We start from the raw sequence: 20,687 nt of genomic DNA on the forward strand, positions 1-20,687 counted from the left end.
GTTTGCCCTACAGCCAATCCTGTCGAATCAAAAGAATTTGCAAAAAACAATCACATTTCGACAGAAATATGGCTGAGACGCAAAGAAAGTTCAAGGAGAGGGGTACAAAAATGATCACATTAATAATGCCATTGATAAAATTCAAAACGAGTCATGACCTTTTTCAAGGTCAGTCTCGCAAAAAGACGCATTCTTGCGTTCTAACTACCCGATATTCAAAGCGCTCTGAACAAATTAAGGGAATCGTTCACAAACATTGGCACATTCTAAAATCCGATGATAGTATCAGTAATGTGTTATCGGACCTTCCCTTGGTCACATTCTCGCGGGGCAGAAATCTCAGAGACCAAGTGGTAAACTCTGATTTACCACCCCAAGATATTCCTGAACAACGTCTATTTGCGCCGCAACTGGATGGAAATTACAAATGTAATGGCTGTGCTCAACGCAATGGCACTTATAAATGTAGATCCTTCAAACACCCCCAAACAGGGAAACAGATCCCAATCAAAGGTGTTATTACGTGCTCCACTAAGGCAGTTATTTATCTTATAACTTAAAAATGATGTGGGTAAAACAAAGCGTGAATTAAAAGTACGTATCTCAGAGCATCGTAGCACCGTTAGGTGCAAAAACTTGACTTACCCAGTTGCGGCCCACTTTTTGGAAGCAAACCACTTGATTTTGTCTCTGCGTTATATTGGCATCGAACATGTCACCCTCCCTAGGAGAGGGTGTGACCTTGATAATTTATTGTTAAAACGAGAGGCTGCCTGGATCTTTAACTTAAAGACCCTTGCTGTCACGTCCTGGCCAGTATAAGGGTTAATTGGTATTGTAGTCTGGTCAGGACGTGGCAGAGGGTATTTGTTTTATGTGGTTAGGGGTGGTGTTTTTCTAAAAAGGGCATTTGATTTAAGTATTCCGGGGTTTTTGGGCACTGTTCCTTGTTTACGTATTTCTATGTTGATCTAGTTAGTTGTATGTCTATGTTTGGATAATTGGGGTGGACTTCCAATTGAAGGCAGCTGTGTGGTGTTGCCTTTGATTGGAAGTCCTATATTAGTTGGGTGTGTTTGTCTGTTTAATTGTGGGAGATTGTTTCGTGTTTAGCGTGTGTAAGCCTAACAGGACTGTCAGTATATCGTGAGTTCGTTTTTTTGTTATTTCTGTATATTCATTTTGAGTTTATTAAATGTTCAAAATGAACTATATCAACTCTGCTGCATATTGGTCATTTTTTTCCGACGATGATTTCGCTATATCGTCAAACGACGAAGAAATCCCTGACACTTGCTCCCTTCGGTCTCAACGTAGACTTTGATCTGAAGCCATTCTTGTGATTATTTTGACTTTGCCATTGTAATTGTTTGTAAGCTTGTGTAGTCTAAAATGAATCTCTGATCGTATGCTATCCATTTGTTTTTTTGTATGCTGTTCTTTGTATGCCATTTTTATATTTGAGAATTAACCAATGATATTAGGCCGCACTTGGCCATGATTACAGACACCAGTGTGTCTTTTGATACTACTATATAAACGAGTCATCTCGCAGTGTTTGTGATCATAACCTGATGAAGACAGTTGGATATACAATTTTTGCATCTGAGCTCCTAGAGTGTGCGGCTCTCCCTTATTTTCAAGTTTTCTACTCCGTTAGCCAGCACCTCGCCTTAATAGGTGTGCGTTTCTTTTTCTTCTAAATGGCAGAACCTTGCCTTGAACCCACTCTCTGATGGGTTTCTCAGCGAGCGGGATATGCAAAAAAAACAGAAAACTAAATTTCTAATTCAGACATTTTACATTGGACAAATATAAACACCTAACTTATTATTTGTATTATTACATCCATAATTTCAACTGAAATCTCACTCATGTCCTCCATCATTCGATCAGGAATGTCAGCACTCCTTTAACAATCTTATCCATCACATACAGAACCATAGGGTCTCTATGGGGGTTAAATGAACATGGCCTTGTTTCTATTACAGAATATTGGATGATAGTCATTCACATTCCATTCTCCCAGTTCAATGTAACATCGATACATTTATGCTACTAAATTATCCTTGAATTTCCCTGTAGCCATCATGAGGTTGCTACAACCTAGCCTACGAATGAAAGTTTACAACGTAGGTGTACACAGGTCGAGAGAAATTTGAGTAATCAAGGTGACAGACAGTGACGTTCAATAACACCTTGCCTTGCCTGCATCTAGTTGATCTAGGGTGTAATCATTTGTCCAACAGTGGCAAAAACTATTTTTATCTGGCAAATTCAGGTATGTTTATCTCCGTTTCATTTCGCTTGCTTCCGTTTAACAAATGTTTTTCAATAGAATTGGTAGAATGAATACACTCCTGATCACCGCAAACACAGTTCACTTTCATAGCAGCCACATACAAACAGCATGACCGCTTTACTCATTGTATAATTCCTTCTCGTAGGCTCTCCTCTCACCTTTCCCCTTTCGCATGTGGAGTTCAGTGATGCATTAACCTTGTCCTATTTTCCTTCCACTTCCCTCTTCTACAGTTCACTTTTGGGGCAGCAGGGTAGCCAAGTGGTTAGAGTGTTTGGCCAGTAACCAAAAGGTTGCTAGATTGCAATCCTCGAGCTGGCAAGGTAAAAATCTGTTGTTCTGTCCCTGAACAAGGCACTGTTCCTAGGCCATCATTGTAAATAAGAATGTGTTCTTAACTGACTTGCCTAGTTAAATAGAGGTTAAATAAAAAAATTAAAAATGTAAACGTTCCCCTTCTTTCTTCCACTCATCACACTGGGGCTCCCAAGTGGCACAGCGGTCTAAGGTACTGCATCTAAATGCTAGAGGTGTCACTACAGACCCTGGTTCAATTCAAGGCTGTATCACAACAGGCCGTGATTGGGAGTACCATAGGGTGGCGCACAATTGGCCCAGTGCTGTCCGGGTTAGGGTTTGGCCGGGGTAGGCCATCATTGTAAATAAGCATTTGTTCTTAATTCTTAACTGACTTGCCTATTTAAATAAATAATAATTTATTTTCTGGACTTTTCCATGTTGTATCCTCCACTCCTACCCAATTGCTCCCCTTTCGTCCTCTCTCCTCTCCTCTATCCCCTCATCTTTTATCAAACTCTTCATGACACCTTGTGGGATATCTAGAACAGACACAAGCCCAGCCAAAATCCAATTTAAATCATTTCATGAAATTGTAAGAAATGTTCCACTCCATTTTTACCATTTGACCTTTCATAGTTAACTGTCTCCAAACTGGCTCTGTGACACTATGGCAAGGACCCATCTCGCCGGGTTTCACGGATCACATAGCTCACCGAACACAAAAACACATTGAGATCTGACTGCTACCAGCATTTCAATGAAGAGGGAGGATCTAAAATGTCTTGGCCAGAGAATGTCTTTTACAATCACAGTTGACTTGTCATTAAGGATTATTGATGGATGATGTGTTATTGTAAAAAGCCAACTGAGATTAGTTAAGGGGGATGAACATTGGTTGACTTGATTGTATTTTTCACATAAAATCTGTACAGAGCAGTTGTATGGATAGTGAGTACATTGCAGTTGTGTATATTGTTTAAGAGTGTTGTTTATGCTGAGAACACTAGCTAATAGCTTGACAGACCAAAAATGAGGTTGGCCTTGTATATCACCAGCTAATGAGCTTGGACTTGTATATCAACAGCTAATGAGGTTGGGCTTGTATATCACCAGCTAATGAGGTTGGGTTTATATATCACAAGCTAATGAGGTTGGATTCATATATCACCAGCAAATGAGGTTGGGTTAATATATCACCAGCTAATGAGGTTGGGTTCATATATCACCAGCTAATGAGGTTGGGTTCACATATTTCCAGCTAATGAGCTTGGGATAAATATATCACCAGCTAATGAGGTTGGGTTCATATATCACCAGCTAATGAGGTTGGGTTCATATATCACCAACTAATGAGGTTAGGTTCATGTATCACCAGCTAATGAGATTGGGTTCATGTGTCACCAGCTAATGACGTTGGGCTTGTATATCACCAGCTAATGAGGTTGGGTTCATTTATCACCAGCTAATGAGGTTGGGTTCATATATCACCAGCTAATGAGGTTGGGTTCATATATCACCAGCTAATGAGCTTGGGATCATATATCACCAGCTAATGAGGTTGGGTTCATATATCACCAGCTAATGAGCTTGGGATCATATATCACCAGCTAATGAGGTTGGGTTCGTATATCACCAGCTAATGAGCTTGGGATCATATATCACCAGCTCATGAGTTTGGGTTCATATATCACCAGCTAATAAGGTTGGGTTCATATATCACCAGCTAATGAGGTTTGATTCATATATCACCAGCTAATGAGCTCTGGATCATATATCACCAGCTAATGAGGTTGGGCTTGTATATCCCCAGCTAATGAGGTTAGGTTCATATATCACCAGCTAATGAGGTTGAGCTTGAATATCACAAGCTAATGAGGTCGGGCTTGTATATTACCAGCTAATGAGGTTTGGTTCATATATCACCAGCTAATGAGGTTTGATTCATATATCACCAGCTAATGAGCTTGGGATCATATATCACCAGCTCATGAGGTTGGGTTCATATATCACCAGCTAATGAGGTTGGGTTCATATATCACCAGCTAATGAGGTCGGGTTCATGTATCACCAGCTAATGAGGTTGGGCTTGTTTTCACCAGCTAATGAGGTTGGGCTTGTATATGACCAGCTATTGAGGTTGGGTTCATATATCACCAGTTAATGAGATTGAGCTTGTATATCACCATCTAGTAAGGTTGGGCTTGTATATCACCAGCTAATATGGTTGGTCTTGTATATCACCAGCTAATGAGGCTGGGCTTATATATTACCAGCTACCGAGGTTGTGGCTTATATATCACCAGCTAATAAAGTTGGTCATGTGTATCACATTGCTGCAACTATACTAATTATGCTACATGCTATACAATGCTGCAGCAATATGCTATTACTTTCCTAGCAGGTACAGTGTGTTCTTTAAAAGCCTTAATACATATTCATTGTCTGTTTAACATCACCGTTTCAAGCAAATTAAACATCCAATATAGTCGTTTCTATATCAATATCATATCGTTTCTGGGTAACAATTAATTAACTTATTGTGAATGATTCAATTAAAATGGTAAAAAAAATAAACAAAAATAACTTCTTAGCAAAGAGAAATTTCCCAAACAATAAGTTTGCTAGGAATGAATGGGAGTGGTCTGAGTGCGGAGGGGAAAACTGAAAACTAGCTGTTAAATGGCAAAAATGTTTGGATCTCTCTGATTGGTCTCAAACTCAAAATTCCATCCCACCCAAACAGGCAGAAATTGCAGGTAGTATTTTAGAACAGTTCTCACACTAAAAGGGCATTGTCGTATTTTCACAATTTCACAGTATTATTCCAACCTCATAGTGTAGAAATGTATTTAAAACACAGGGAAATGTATTTTTTTGACTGCACTGGACCTTTAATTCCTGTAAGTATGTATTCCTGAACTCCCCCTATCTTCTCCTTTATCACCGTCCAACATATCCGTCACATAGGCCCCTTTAAATTAAATTGCCATAGAGATTGAGAGCTGTGAGGCATCTTGGGAACAGGAAGCCTTTGGCTGGCCACAGTCCCAGCATGCTCCTCCTGCTGTTATTGAAAGAGTGCGGCCGTCTTTTAAGATACCCGTTCGGAACTGACGGGTCCTGACACGGGCTGGCTGCTGAACACCAGCTCCAGTCGCTGTCTTTCCCCCTCAAGAGCATAGCCGCGGAAGGGGGCCTCGATTTGAGCCAAGATGGCTGACGTCTGAATGGACCCCAGATGCCTGAATAGAGGGAACCATGGCATTGCTCAACTGGAAACTGGGCCTGGTCCATTCTCCTACTGGGGAAACGGTGGGAGGGGATCAACAAGGCCAGCCAAGATCCCAGGTGACAGGCGGCTATGACAATGCCCCAGTGGTGAGTTCATAAAAGAAGAGGGCTTATTTTGCTGTCAGCCTACCCCGGGACATGAATGTAATTAGACCACAGTTGAAAGGTCAGAGCTGTACTGTGGTATTGACTGCTGCTGGGCCATAATGCAGCATACAGGAGGAGACTCCTGTAGAGTCCCCACAGCCTCCCTCCTCCACGTTGAGGTATACTAGTGTAGTGTGTCGAGGCCTGTCACGTTTCCTTGCACTTGGAGAGGTGAATCAGGTCTGAATTGATAAAAAGCACTTTCCCAAATGAGTGTAACATCCAACAATATAGAAGGTCATCAAAAGCAACAATCTGAGAAGATATTACAGTAATATTCCAATAGCATTTGTGTACTTTGGAAACCATGTATTCACTATGCTACTATGGGATAAAAATAATCAGTGATCCTGATCTTGAATGATCCTTCATACTAATAACCAGTGATCCTGAATGATCCTTCGTAGTAATAATCAGTGATCCTGATCTTGAATGATCCTTCATACTAATAACCAGTGATCCTGAATGATCCTTCGTAGTAATAATCAGTGATCCTGATCTTGAATGATCCTTCATACTAATAACCAGTGATCCTGAATGATCCTTCGTAGTAATAATCAGTGATCCTGATCCTGAATGATCCTTCTTAGTAATAACCAGTGATCCTGAATGAACCTTCTTAGTAATAACCCGTTTTTCCGACCCTGAATGATCGTTCATAGTAATAATCCGTGGTCCTGATCCTGGATGATCCATCATAGTAATAACCACTGTTTCCGATCCTGGATGATACTTTGTAGAAGCCCAGTCTGTCACTAGGATAACCATACTTGGGAAAACCTCTGTTCCCTCTCATCCACAATGCAGCAGATTGGCACTTTCTATCCATCTGGCCAGCGGAGGGTTCAAGAAGGAATTTAATGAGCTGAGCTGTCCTGTTCTCTACTCACGTACAGGCTATACCACACACCAAGGGAAATGTCCCTTTGGCTATCGTCCCTATCATTCACATCCCTTTGACACAAGGTATAATGTAGTTGTGGTTCACATCCCTTTGACACAAGGTATAATGTAGTTATGGTTCACATCCCTTTGACACAAGGTATAATGTAGTTGTGGTTCACATCCCTTTGTCACAAGATATAATGTTGTTGTGGTTCACATCCCTTTGACACAAGGTATAATGTAGTTGTGGTTCACATCCCTTTGTCACAAGGTATAATGTAGTTGTGGTTCACATCCCTTTGTCACAAGATATAATGTTGTTGTGGATCACATTAGCGACGTGCTAATGGTTGACTCATAAACCCCCCAGTCCCCGAGGTTATATTTGCGGTGCGGGTTTTGGGTCATGAAATATTGTTTGGATGAAAGGGCTGTTGGGTGGCGGGTGGGGGCGCTGAATAAAGAGAATACAATAGGCCTAACAAAAATCCAGAAATGTATCAATCTTGTGCAACTTATATCTGTAGACTACATTGATGTTTTTTTCTTTGTTATTTTTTAAATGTAAGCCTAAAGCCAAATCCACACAACAGTCAACAGGTTTGCATGCAAGAGTAGAGAGCGTCAATTCACATACACTGCTTAGCAAATTCCGAATTAATTGTAATGAAATTCCATAACAGACAGTATTTGTTATGTTTGATATGTAGGCCTTGTCCTCGGGAGCCACCGTACCTGCCTTCTGTTCTGTTGCCTGAGGAAGTGAGGAGAGTTGACACAGATAGAACAATTAAACATATTTGGTGTTCTAGCTAATACATGCTAGCAGTTTATAAAGAATTTAGCAAGTGTAGTTCCCTCTACTTAACAGTATTCTCTCTTGAATGGAGTTCCTGGAGTTTCTCAGCAGTAACTTACCTAGGCTATATGCTGTGCTAGAAATAAAAAAAGGTAGGCATAAAGTTATTGTTTTCAAAAATGTATTAAAGGCACTGCCAGCTAAACTTATCAACACTAAATAGACACTTTTCAATTATACATGTCACAATTCTAGACATACTGTAACAATGCACAAACAGATCGACTCTGTCAATCACCACATTCTTATCAGCAGACTCAACAGCCTTGGCATCTGAAATGACTGCCTCGCCTGGTTCACCAACTACTTATCAGACAGAAATCAGTGTGTCAAATCAGAGGGCCTGTTGTCTGGACCTCTGGCAGTCTCTATGGGGGTGCCACAGGGTTCAATTCTCAGGCCAACTCTTTTGTCTGTATACATCAATGATGTCGCTCTTGCTGCTGGTGATTCTCTGATCCACCTGTACTCAGACGACACCATTCTGTATACTTCTGGCCCTTCTTTGGACACTGTGTTAACTAATCTCCAGACGAGCTTCAATGCCACACAACTCTCCTTCCATGGCCTCCAACTGCTCTTAAATGCAAGTAAAACTAAATGCATGCTCTTCAACCGATCGCTCCCCGCACCTGCCTGCCCATCCAGCATCATTACTCTGGACGGTTCTGACTTAGAATATGTGGACAACTACAAATACTTAGGTGTCTGGTTAGACTGTAAACTCTCCTTCCAGACTCACATTTAGCATCTCCAATCCAAAATTAAATCTAGAATCAGCTTCCTATTTTGCAACAAAGCATCCTTCACTCATGCTGCCAAACATACCCTCGTAAAACTGACTATCCTACCAATCCTTGACTTCGGCGATGTCATTTACAAAGTAGCCTCCAACACTCTACTCAGCAAATTGGATACAGTCTATCACAGTGCCATCCGTTTTGTCACCAAAGCCCCATATACTACCCACCACTGTGACCTGTATGCTCTCGTTGGCTGGCCCTCGCTTCATATTCGTCGCCAAACCCACTGGCTCCAGGTCATCTATGAGTCTTTGCTAGCTAAAGCCCCGCCTTATCTCAGCTCACTGGTCATCATAGCAGCACCCACTCGTAGCACGCACTCCAGCAGGTATATTTCACTGGTCGTCCCCAAAGCCAATTCCTCCTTTGGCCGCCTTTCCTTCCAGTTCTCTGCTGCCAATGACTGGAACGAACTGCAAAAATCACTGAAGCTGGAAACTCATATCTCCCTCGCTAACTTTAAACATCAGCTGTCAGAGCAGCTCACAGATCATAACACCAGTACATAGCCCATCTGTAAATCGCCCATCCAACTACCTCATTCCCAAATCTTCTGCACATCTATCACTCCAGTGTTTTGCTAAATTGTAATTACTTCGCCACTACGGCCTATTTATAGCCTTACCTCCCTGATCTTACCTCCTCCTTTACCTCATTTGCACACACTGTATATAGATTTTTTCTATTGTGTTATTGACTGTACGTTTGTTTATTCCATGTGTAACTCTGTGTTGTTGTTTGTGTGGCACTGCTTAGCTTTATCTTGGCCAGGTCGCAGTTGTAAATGAGAACTTCTTCTCAACTGGCCTACCTGGTTAAAGAAAGGTGAAATAAGAAAGAAATAAAAAATAAAAAAAACCTAAACAATCACTTTTCGTTTGATAAAAGCTTACGCTTTAGGGCCTAACTTCATGGGTGCCAAATAGCCTACAAGATCAGGAAGAAAAAGTTGATGTTCATCCGCTGAGACAAAAAGAACAATTCATTAAGAGAAAAGCTGCAAAATGGAGAAAAAAATATATAAAGAGAAGGGAGGGCCAGAAATGTTTGGGAAAGATTTGTTGAATGGGGCAAAAGAGGATGACGATTGTGAGGCACTATAGAAATTCAACAGTCACAAGAAACAGACTTGAAATAGGCCTATGGTATATTTGATTTTCTTCAAAGTAGGCACCATTTGCCTTGATGACAGCTTTGCACACTCTTAGCATTCTCTCAACCAGCTTCATCTGGAATGCTTTTCCAACTGTCTTGAAGGAGTTCCCACATATGCTGAGCACTTGTTGGCTGCTTTTCCATCACTACGTCATCCAACTCATTCCAAACCATCTCAATTGAGTTGAGGACGGGTGATTGTGGAGGCCAGGTCAACTAATACAGCACCATCACTCTCCTTCTTGGTCAAATAGCCCTTACACAGCCAGGAGGTGTGTTGTGGGTCATTGTCCTGTTGAAAAACAAGTGATAGTCCCACTAAGCCCAAACCAGATGGATGGCGTATTGCTGCAGAACGCTGTTGCTTAAGTGTGCCTTGAATTCTAAATAAATCACTGATAGTGTCACCAGCAAAGCACTCCCACACATCACACTTCCTCTTCCTCCTCCTCCATGCTTCACGGTGGGAACCACACATCCTCGAGATCATCCGTTCACCTACTCTCCATCTCACAAAGACATGGCGAATTTGGACTCATCAGACCAAAGGACAGATTTCCACCAGTCTAATGTCCATTGCTCATGTTTTGTGGCCCAAGCAAGTCTCTTCTTCTTATTGGTGACCTTTTGTAGGGGTTTCTATGCAGCAATTCAACCCTGAAGGCCTGATTCTCGCAGTCTCCTCTGAACAGTTGATGTTAAGATGTCTGTTACTTGAACTCTGTGAAGCATAACTGCTAAGTTTTTTTTTGTAACCAGATTACATGTAACTAATTATATTAAATCAGTTATTCCCCAATCCTGATGATGTTTCTGCTGTTTATCCAATCAAGATCCAATCAGGATTTCTATTGAGCGGGTTTCTAATGACCGGAAAGTCTTGAGTCTTTTCAGTCCCAGTCTCATGTCAAGGTTTAGCGCAAGCAGTGCCTTAAACCACTCATTGAAAAGGGATTTTGAAGTAAGTAGTTCATCTTGTTAATCTTCTTTGACATAAATCCTTAGATCTTCAGATAGAAAAATACAGAATTTTGATGATATTAGTACACAGGTTTACCTTCTACACTCAATGTTGTCTTACTCGACACACCTGTTGTTAAACAACCAGAAGGTGTTGCTTTCAACCCCTTTATGGAGCCTATTAACTTTGGGAATGATTGTTAGATTGGACAAGTCAGAGAAACACCCTGACCCCAGTAGCCAGCTGCTGACATATCTGGACGGTCAAAACTTCAGACATCTGTGGCATTGTGTTGTGTGATTTTTTACATTTACATTTTTAGTCAAGCTCTTATCCAGAGCAACTTACAGTAGTGAATGCATACATTTCATACATGGCCCCCCGTGGGAATCGAACACACAACCCTGGCGTTGCAAACACCATGCTCTACCAACTGAGCTACAGGGAAGGCTTGATAAAATTGTACATTTTAGGGTGGCCTTTTATTATGCCGGCACCAGGTGCACCTGTGTAATAATCATGCTGTTTTATCAGCTTCTTGATAAGCCACAACTGTCAGTTGGATGGATTATTTTGACAAAGGAGAAATGCTCACTAAGAGGGATGGAAACAAATTGGTGCACAACATTTGAGAAAAATACGATTTTTTGTGCATTGTGCGTATTTATTTATATATATTTTTTGTTGTTGTTGTGGGAACTTCAATTTAAGCTCATGAAACATGGCACCAACACTTTACATGTTGCGTTTATATTTTGGTTCATTATAGAATGTTGTGCACACTGAATTTGCAAGCCAAGCGCCACCACTACGATCCGTAGTAGCCTGTCCAGGCTGTAGAAAAAAAGTCTGTAAACAAACATACACACTGGTAATGATGTGTTTACAGTACAGCAGTGGTACTGGCCTTAATTTACGGCTCACAGAGATTTTCCTTTTTTCCATTCATAATACATAACAATGATACAATTTAAATTCAATGTGTTTAATGCAGGCCTGAATCACTTCATTGAATATATCGATTGTTCCATGGACAACAGATATATGGCAGTATAGCGCAGCTGTTGAGCAGAAAGTCCGAAATAGAATATTTGCCAAAATAGAATGCATCTACTCATCTACTGCGATCGACAAATATCAGTTTGCTAATATCTAATTTTGCAGTCTGGTAGACATGGATCGATATTTTGTAAAAAAGAAACATAAAAAATGTGGGGGAAGAGCTGGAGAACAACGTGACAGCTATGAACGAACAACCACCAGAGGACCAGGAAAATCAGGAAGATGGCAGCTGGGAAATGCAACTAGCTAATATAGCTAATGTAGATAATGTGGCTAACGTAGATAATGTAGCTAACGTAGATAATGTAGCTAACGTAGATAATGTAGCTAACGTAGATAATGTGGCTAACGTAGCTAATGTAGCTAACGTAGATAATGTAGCTAACATAGATAATGTAGCTAACGTAGATAATGTAGCTAACGTAGATAATGTAGCTAACGTAGATAATGTGGCTAACGTAGATAATGTAGCTAACGTAGATAATGTGGCTAACATAGATAATGTGGCTAACGTAGATAATGTAGCTAATGTAGATAATGTGGCTAACGTAGATAATGTGGCTAAAGTGGATAATGTAGCTAATGTAGATAATGTGGCTAACGTGGATAATGTAGATAATGTAGCTAATGTAGATAATGTGGCTAACGTAGCTAATGTAGATAATGTGGCTAACGTGGATAATGTAGATAACGTAGATAATGTGGCTAACGTGGATAATGTGGCTAACGTAGATAATGTGGCTAACGTAGATAATGTGGCTAACGTGGATAATGTAGCTAACGTAGATAATGTAGCTAACGTAGATAATGTAGCTAACGTGGATAATGTGGCTAACGTAGATAATGTAGCTAACGTAGATAATGTGGCTAACGTAGATAATGTGGCTAACGTGGATAATGTAGCTAACGTAGATAATGTAGCTAACGTAGATAATGTGGCTAACGTAGATAATGTAGCTAACGTGGATAATGTGGCTAACGTAGATAATGTAGCTAACGTAGATAATGTGGCTAACGTAGATAATGTAGCTAATGTGGATAATGTGGCTAACGTAGATAATGTAGCTAACGTAGATAATGTGGCTAACGTAGATAATGTAGCTAACGTAGATAATGTAGCTAACGTAGATAATGTGGCTAACGTGGATTCGGTGGCTAAGAAAAGGATACGGTGGATTCAAGAAAAACAGAAAGTTCCAAGAGAAATGTAACGTTTAGTATTTTTGTAATGGGACTAGCTCGCTTAGTCTTATTTACCAGAAGGTAGTCAATTATTTTAAATTGGCAAATTTTGAGCAACATTTCCAGTCACACCATGCCCACATTGACAAAACATATTCGCCACAAATCAACTGTTAATGTTGCGACAGTTCGCTTCTGGTAACAGAACAAAATAGTCAGCACGTAGTAACTTCTGATTTAGCTGTACTTTAATTAATGCAAACACGTGTGTGGTAAATGGGTTGTTCGTATATACGGTCTCGCTGTTTTACCTCGCAGGGCAAAACAGAGAAGAGAACGACACCTCCTTTGTTCTCTCTTTTATTCTCTGACAGAGTTAGTTCCCGCTCAATGCTGGCCTGTCAGAGGGAGGAGGAGCGTGGTTTAAACTTGCTCCTCCTGTCGTCGGTGTGCAGGCTGATCCCAGCGTCGTGACGCACTTCCTGTTGCCGGTTGTAGTTCTTCTTGTCTTCAGCAGTTGACTTATCCGTAGTTTATATACTTGATATTGTAGCATAGCTTCCCCGGTATATTATATAAGTTATGCATACAAATAGCCAGTTCAACCCTAACACAACCTCAGAAACAACAAAATAGTGCAACTCAAAGAACAACAACAAATGATGGACAGATCTAGCACTGTTGCAAAGAAATCAGCAGAGGCAACATATGAGATTGCTTGGATGCTCGCGAGGAACAAGAAGGCCTTCATAGACGCGGAGATTGTCAAATCATGTTTTTTTTGGCTGAAATATTGTGTGCTGATTTCATAAACAAGGAAGCTATTGTAAAGCAAATTAATTAAGGGATTGCAACTCTCAAACTCGACCATAACAAGACACATAGAAGACGTTGGTGAGGACATCGGTAAGCAACTGATTACTGACATGGCACTGTATTTCAGTATTAAGCTTGACGAAAGCACTGACGTAAGTGACATTGCCCAATTATGTCTTTGGGTCAGCTTCCCTCAAAACAAGTCATTCAGAGAGGAACTGTTATGTTTACTGCCCCTTCAGGGATCAACAAGAGGAGAGGATATTCTGGAAGCCCTTGTTAGATTTTTTTGCTGATAATAATATTTTACTAGTCAAATCTGGCATCTGTGTGCACTGACTCAACAATGAACATAGCAACAGCAGACTATATATTTAGAATGAATTCAGTCAAGGAGCAGAAGGGACATTTTCGCTCATCCAACTACTCAGGTGACCCTTAATATGGGTCTTATACATGTGATGTAGACTATTTTATGTGTGTATATATATAGTTGTGATGTGCTGTACATCAAATCCATTGCATCAGCTCTAGTTCTCTGAATTTGCTCTCAATTGATAATTGATAATATTGGAAGAAAAAGTACAACAAATTAAAGAGTGGCATCGTGGTCTAAGGCACTGCATCTCACTGCAAGAGGCCTCACTACAGTCCTTGGTTAGAATCCAGGCTGAATCATATCCGGCCGTGATTGGGAGTCCCATAGGGTGGCGCATAATTGGCCCAGCTTCGTCCGGGTTTGGTCGGGCTAGGCCGTCATTGTAAATAAGAATTCTTAAACTGACTTGCCTAGTTAAATAAAGGTTAAATAAAATACATAAAAGATCTGTGCAGCTGAATGATTGTCTCAACCCAAAGTGGCCCCCTTACAAAAAATAGTGAGTAACACTTCAGTACAGCATTGGTAATAAGCCATTATTTCTTCAACCGAATGGGAAACCGTCTGTGTAAGCATTTGAAATGGGGTGACAGGTAGCCTAGCTGTTAGAGCATTGGGCCAGTAACCGAAAGGTTTCTAGATTGAATCCCTGAGTTGACAAGGTAAAAATCTGTCATTCTGCCCCTGTTCCTAGGCCGTCATTGTAAATAACAATTTATTCTTAACTGACTTGCCAAGTTAAATACATAAAAAAAATTGATCAGGATCAAATGAGCAGGATCAAAAATGTTAGCTAGGTTGTCCAACATTCTCCCTGACATGCAACCATCCCAGAGGCAGTGGAGAAAGGATGGTGAACTTAATGCTTCTGCCCACTGGCTTCTACCTGCCAGCCACTTCCCAAGCACCTGATTTATCCTAGCTAGTCAAAATACAGAATAACACTAAAGCATTTTGTCAACATTGATGAGTTTGGAAAACTGGAGGTAGGCTGTCTCTCTACTATGTTGACTTTGTTTTGCAGTATGACAAAGTCACTCAGAAATACACACTGCTCAAAAAAATAAAGGGAACACTAAAATAAATAATCTTATTAAATACTTTTTTCTTTACATAGTTGAATGTGCTGACAACAAAATCACACAAAAATAATCAATGGGAATCCAATTTATCAACCCATGGAGGTCTGGATTTGGAGTCACACTCAAAATTAAAGTGGAAAACCACACTACAGGCTGATCCAACTTTGATGTAATGTCCTTAAAACAAGTCAAAATGAGGCTCAGTAGTGTGTGTGGCCTACATGTGCCTGTATGACCTCCCTACAACGCCTGGGCCTGCTCCTGATGAGGTGGCGGATGGTCTCCTGAGGGATCTCCTCCCAGACCTGGACTAAAGCATCCGCCAACTCCAGGACAGTCTGTGGTGCAATGTGGCGTTGGTGGATGGAGCAAGACATGATGTGCCAGATGTGCTCAATTGGATTCAGGTCTGGGGAACGGGCGGGCCAGTCCATAGCATCAATGCCTTCCTCTTGCAGGAACTGCTGACACACTCCAGCCACATGAGGTCTAGCATTGTCTTGCATTAGGAGGAACCCAGGGCCAACCGCACCAGCACATGGTCTCACAAGGGGTCTGAGGATCTCATCTCGGTACCTAATAGCAGTCAGGTTACCTCTGGCGAGCACATGGAGGGCTGTGCGGCCCCCCAAAGAAATGCCACCCCACACCATGACTGACCCACCGCCAAACCGGTCATGCTGGAGGATGTTGCAGGCAGCAGAACGTTCTCCACGGCGTCTCCAGACTGTCATGTCTGTCACGTGCTCAGTGTGAACCTGCTTTCATCTGTGAAGAGCACAGGGCGCCAGTGGCGAATTTGCCAATCTTGGTGTTCTCTGGCAAATGCCAAACTGTAAGCCCAACCCCCACCTGTGGACGTCGGGCCCTCATACCACCCTCATGGAGTCTGTTTCTGACCGTTTGAGCAGACACATGCACATTTGTGGCCTGCTGGAGGTCATTTTGCAGGGCTCTGACAGTGCTTCTCCTGCTAATCCTTGCACAAAGGCGGAGGTAGCGGTCCTGCTGCTGGGTTGTTGCCCTCCTACGGCCTCCTCCACGTCTCCTGATGTACTGGCCTGTCTCCTGGTAGCGCCTCCATGCTCGGGACACTACGCTGACAGACACAGCAAACCTTCTTGCCACAGCTCGCATTGATGTGCCATCCTGGATGAGCTGCACTACCTGAGCCACTTGTGTGGGTTGTAGACTCCGTCTCATGCTACCACTAGAGTGAAAGCACCGCCAGCATTCAAAAGTGACCAAAACATCAGCCAGGAAGCATAGGAACTGAGAAGTGGTCTGTGGTTACCACCTGCAGACCCACTCCTTTATTGGGGTTGTCTTGCTAATTGCCTATAATTTCCACCTATTGTCTATTCCATTTGCACAACAGCATGTGAAATTTATTGTCAATCAGTGTTGCTTCCTAAGTGGACAGTTTGATTTCACAGAAGTGAGATTGACTTGGAGTTACATTGTGTTGTTTAAGTGTTCCCTTTATTTTTTTGAGCAGTATATTTGATACAGATTTTTTTAGCAACTTCTGAGATAGCTAGCTAACTTTTGCTTGGTACCTAGCTAGCAACAATGCATACAGCTTGAAAACAACAACCAGAAACGGCAATCATTAATCAATAGTATTAGTACCAATGATTTAGGAATCCATGTGACTAAGTATTAGCTAGGGAGCCACGTTCTTCTCCAATTGAAATCAAACTTCAGTTTACAAAAATAACTAGCTAACTTGCCTCCGAGCTAATTTTATAAGCAGCTAGCTAGCTTAATCTGGCTAATGTGGCCCAGGTCCGACACCTATGTGAAGCTAGCCACAATAAGGATTAGCCACAAGAGTGTAAATTGCTGTTCAAAAGTCACTATTTGAAAGTGGTACACCTATTTGTACTAGATAATGCTAAACAAGGTTGAAATGTTGTTATACAAATTCAACAAAATAAAATAATTTGTTCATTTGACCCCGCAAAAAATCTGTTGAAATCAAACTGAGGAAGTATTACACTTCAGAATGCAATGAGGGCATGCTTATGTCACTGTACAGCCTGGTAAACCTAATAAGGTTAATTTCACAATGGTTTCAGAGTCCCGCTTTAAGCGCTACTACGCTAATATTTGTATAATTCTAAAGTGTAATTTCAACAGATTTTTGTCAAATTAACAAATTATTGTCTTTTGTTGAATGTATATAACAACATTCCAATTTTGTTTAGGATTATCTTGGCCAAATATGGCATGATTCCACTAGGTGTGGCCAATTTCATTAGTATCAATGAGGGACTTTTATTTTGAAGGTGAACTTCAAATTCTACTACTGTGGCTAATTCTTATTGTGTCTAGCTTCACATAGGTAGTTCTGACCTTCAACAACCAAATACGAAAACTGTCTAATAAATTGAAGATATTTTAGATTATGACACATAGCAAGATAGTTAGCTAGCTAACTATATAACTACTGAAACAAATGATGTCGCTTTGCTGGTATTTTTAGGGAAAACATTGTTTGCATCCATTAGCTAGCTCGCTTTTTTTCTGTCCCAGAGCGTAGGGTAGTGTGACAGCGGCAGGTGCACGAGACAAAACTTTACCAGCATCATAGTATTTATTTAACCTTTATATAACTAGGTAAGTCAGTTAAAAACAAATTGTTATTTACAATGACGGCCTACACTGGCCAAACCTGGGACAATTGTACGCCACTGTAATGCTCGGGCGTAGTGGGAGAGGAATCAAATGCAGGAAGCAGCGATACAGGGTAGTGGCTTTTAATGAGCCAAATGGCGAAAAAACACAAGCCACCCCAAACAGCGATGAGAGCGCACACAGAACAAAGTGCCCCAAACACAGGGGAAAACACAGTCGGCACAAAAACACAATCAGCGTATACACAAGCAAACAACAGAGAAACAATCCCGCACAAAGAGCAGGCGGGCCAGCTAGCTCATATAGCCCCGCTAATCAACCCAACTAAGGACAGGTGCAAACAATAACAGAAAGGGGGAGAAAAAAAAGGAATCAGTGGCAGCTAGTAGGCCGGTGACGACAACCGCCGAGCGCCACCCGAGCAGGAGGGGGTGCCACCTTTAGTGGGAGTCGTGACAGCCACCCTATGGGACTTCCAATCACGGCCGGTTGTGATACAACCTGGATTTGAACCAGAGTGTCTATAGTGACACATCTAGCACTGAGATGCAGTGCCTTAGACCTCTGCGCCACTCGGTTACTTGCTGTGACATATAAAATACAAGTTATAGTGTAATCAATGTGCAATAACTACGAAAAACAATTATGAAAGTGTTAAATTATTATGTGACGTGTAGTCATATTCAGGTCCTGATTGGTCAATAACCTTATTTTGAGACGTAAAGACCCAAATGGCATTCCATACTTTTGTAGCTGGAATTGCAGTATGCACAGTATTTCGTTTGAGAATTTCGATGTGAGTTAGCAATTTTTGACAGACTGGTTTCGTCTGGACAAACAAAAATAATAATGCGTTCTGTGGAGAAAAAAAGTGTTCCAATATTTGCATAATCATTGTGATTGGAGGATAGCTGTGAGGGTGATCGAATCAGGATCAAATCCTCTGTTCTCCTCGAGTTCAATGATTTAATGTTCATATTTGAAGAAGGCAGATATGCCAGTCTCTGACACATATAGAGGGAGTGGATTAGCTAAAGAGACTGATATCTAGGTTAGATAGAAGATGGATATGGTCCAATGAGGCAAGGCTCTTAGGCGAGTCTGGCCTTTCTTGACTGCAGATATGCCAATAAGGAGATAATGAAAAGCCCTGGAAGTATGTGTTTGTACTGCACCAGATTTTCAGGTCCCCTGCTGGCCAATTTTACATGGGATTAAATATTTAGCAGTCAGGTCCAGAGGCAAAGACAGGGGACCATGATGTAGACTTTGTTGGCAGCCCAGACACCAGACTCAATAAAAAATACATTCAAAGCCAAAAAATTAGACTGGATTGGACGTATTGGATGTAAAGGACATTCCAATCTATATTATGTGTAAGTTACCTTTTTCCTGTACAATAAATCTGAGGTAAATTGGCCAAGCTCAAATAACGCATTCGAGAGGGCACTGACTATCTGTCTGGCTCATAAACGGCCCATGAAAGTGCTTTGACATCGGTAATAATAAGTACATTCCAACGACTGGAAACGGTGCTTGAGAATTTCAAGTAAAGCGGTTTCCTCTCTCGCTCTCCTTTTCTCCAGGACTGGACCGAGGGGAGTCTCCTTTCTTCTCCTGGCAGCCCATCCCTCTCTCCTTCTTGCTTTCTCTCCATCTCTCACCTTCCAGGGCATCCTGCTGTTCCTCATTCCTCCTCCTCCAGTGCGTTGGGATTTTGTTGTGAAACAATATGGCGGGGATGTTTCGGCAGTTCCATAAATCCTAGCTTTTTTTTTGTCCTGGGGCCTCATTTATTATCCGTCTACGTCCCCAGAGTTTGCTCTCCGTATGTGGGAAGACTAAACGTTTATCCCTGCGGAGGGGGGGGGTCACGGTAAAGGTATCTACTCTACTTTCTGTTAATGTTACAGTATGTGTAGCAGTAAGCCACAGGAAGTTTCCTTCACTTTAAAACCAACCACCCCATTCAATATGAGGAACTAACACCAGAAAGACTGTTACAAATTAGATGTGGATCTTGAGTCATGACCTTGCAACTAGAAGTCCAACACCTAAGCCGTTATACCAACAACACGGAAGGTACATTATCCTTACAGTGATCACTGATCTGAAAGGACAAGAGATTAGAGTAAAGTATGAAATAGCATAAGTTAGTCTAGAATGCTATGAGTCTAGCGCAATGGAATTTCCAACATACTTTCCTAATACCAATTTGACCATGAGTCACCTGAAGCAAGGAAGGATAAAAACATGGAGAACTTTTACAGCAACCAACCTCCAGACATTGCTCAAGTCACAGCCCATTGTGGGCTCGTTGGTGTGTTATGCATCTTGAGGGGAAAAACACCTAGAGAAGGAAAGTTCTACAGAAGGTGGAACGTCTCCTGTTCTGGCAGCATCAGTGCCTAAAAACTGATGTGTGCAGGTGGAAAGGGGGCTTGATTGCTGAACAGTTTGATCTTTGCCAGGTTTCCCTAGAGGCGTGGTCCATGGTTGAGACTCCACAGATGTTCGCTACGAGTGAAATGAGGCGATGATGGAAGAACAAAGGATATGATATTCACAAACACATACAGTGAGGGAAAAAAGTATTTGATCCCTGCTGATTTTGTACGTTTTCCCACTGACAAAGAAATGATCAGTCTATAATTTTAATGGTAGGTTTATTTGAACAGTGAGAGACTGAATAACAACAAAATAATCCAGAAAAACGCATGTCAAAAATGTTATAAATTGATTTGCATTTTAATGAGGGAAAAGAGTATTTGACCCCCTCTCAATCATAAAGATTTCTGGCTCCCAGGTGTCTTTTATACAGGT

Source organism: Salmo trutta, chromosome 17 (genome assembly GCF_901001165.1).
Source record: "Salmo trutta chromosome 17, fSalTru1.1, whole genome shotgun sequence".
Lineage (NCBI taxonomy): Eukaryota > Metazoa > Chordata > Actinopteri > Salmoniformes > Salmonidae > Salmo > Salmo trutta.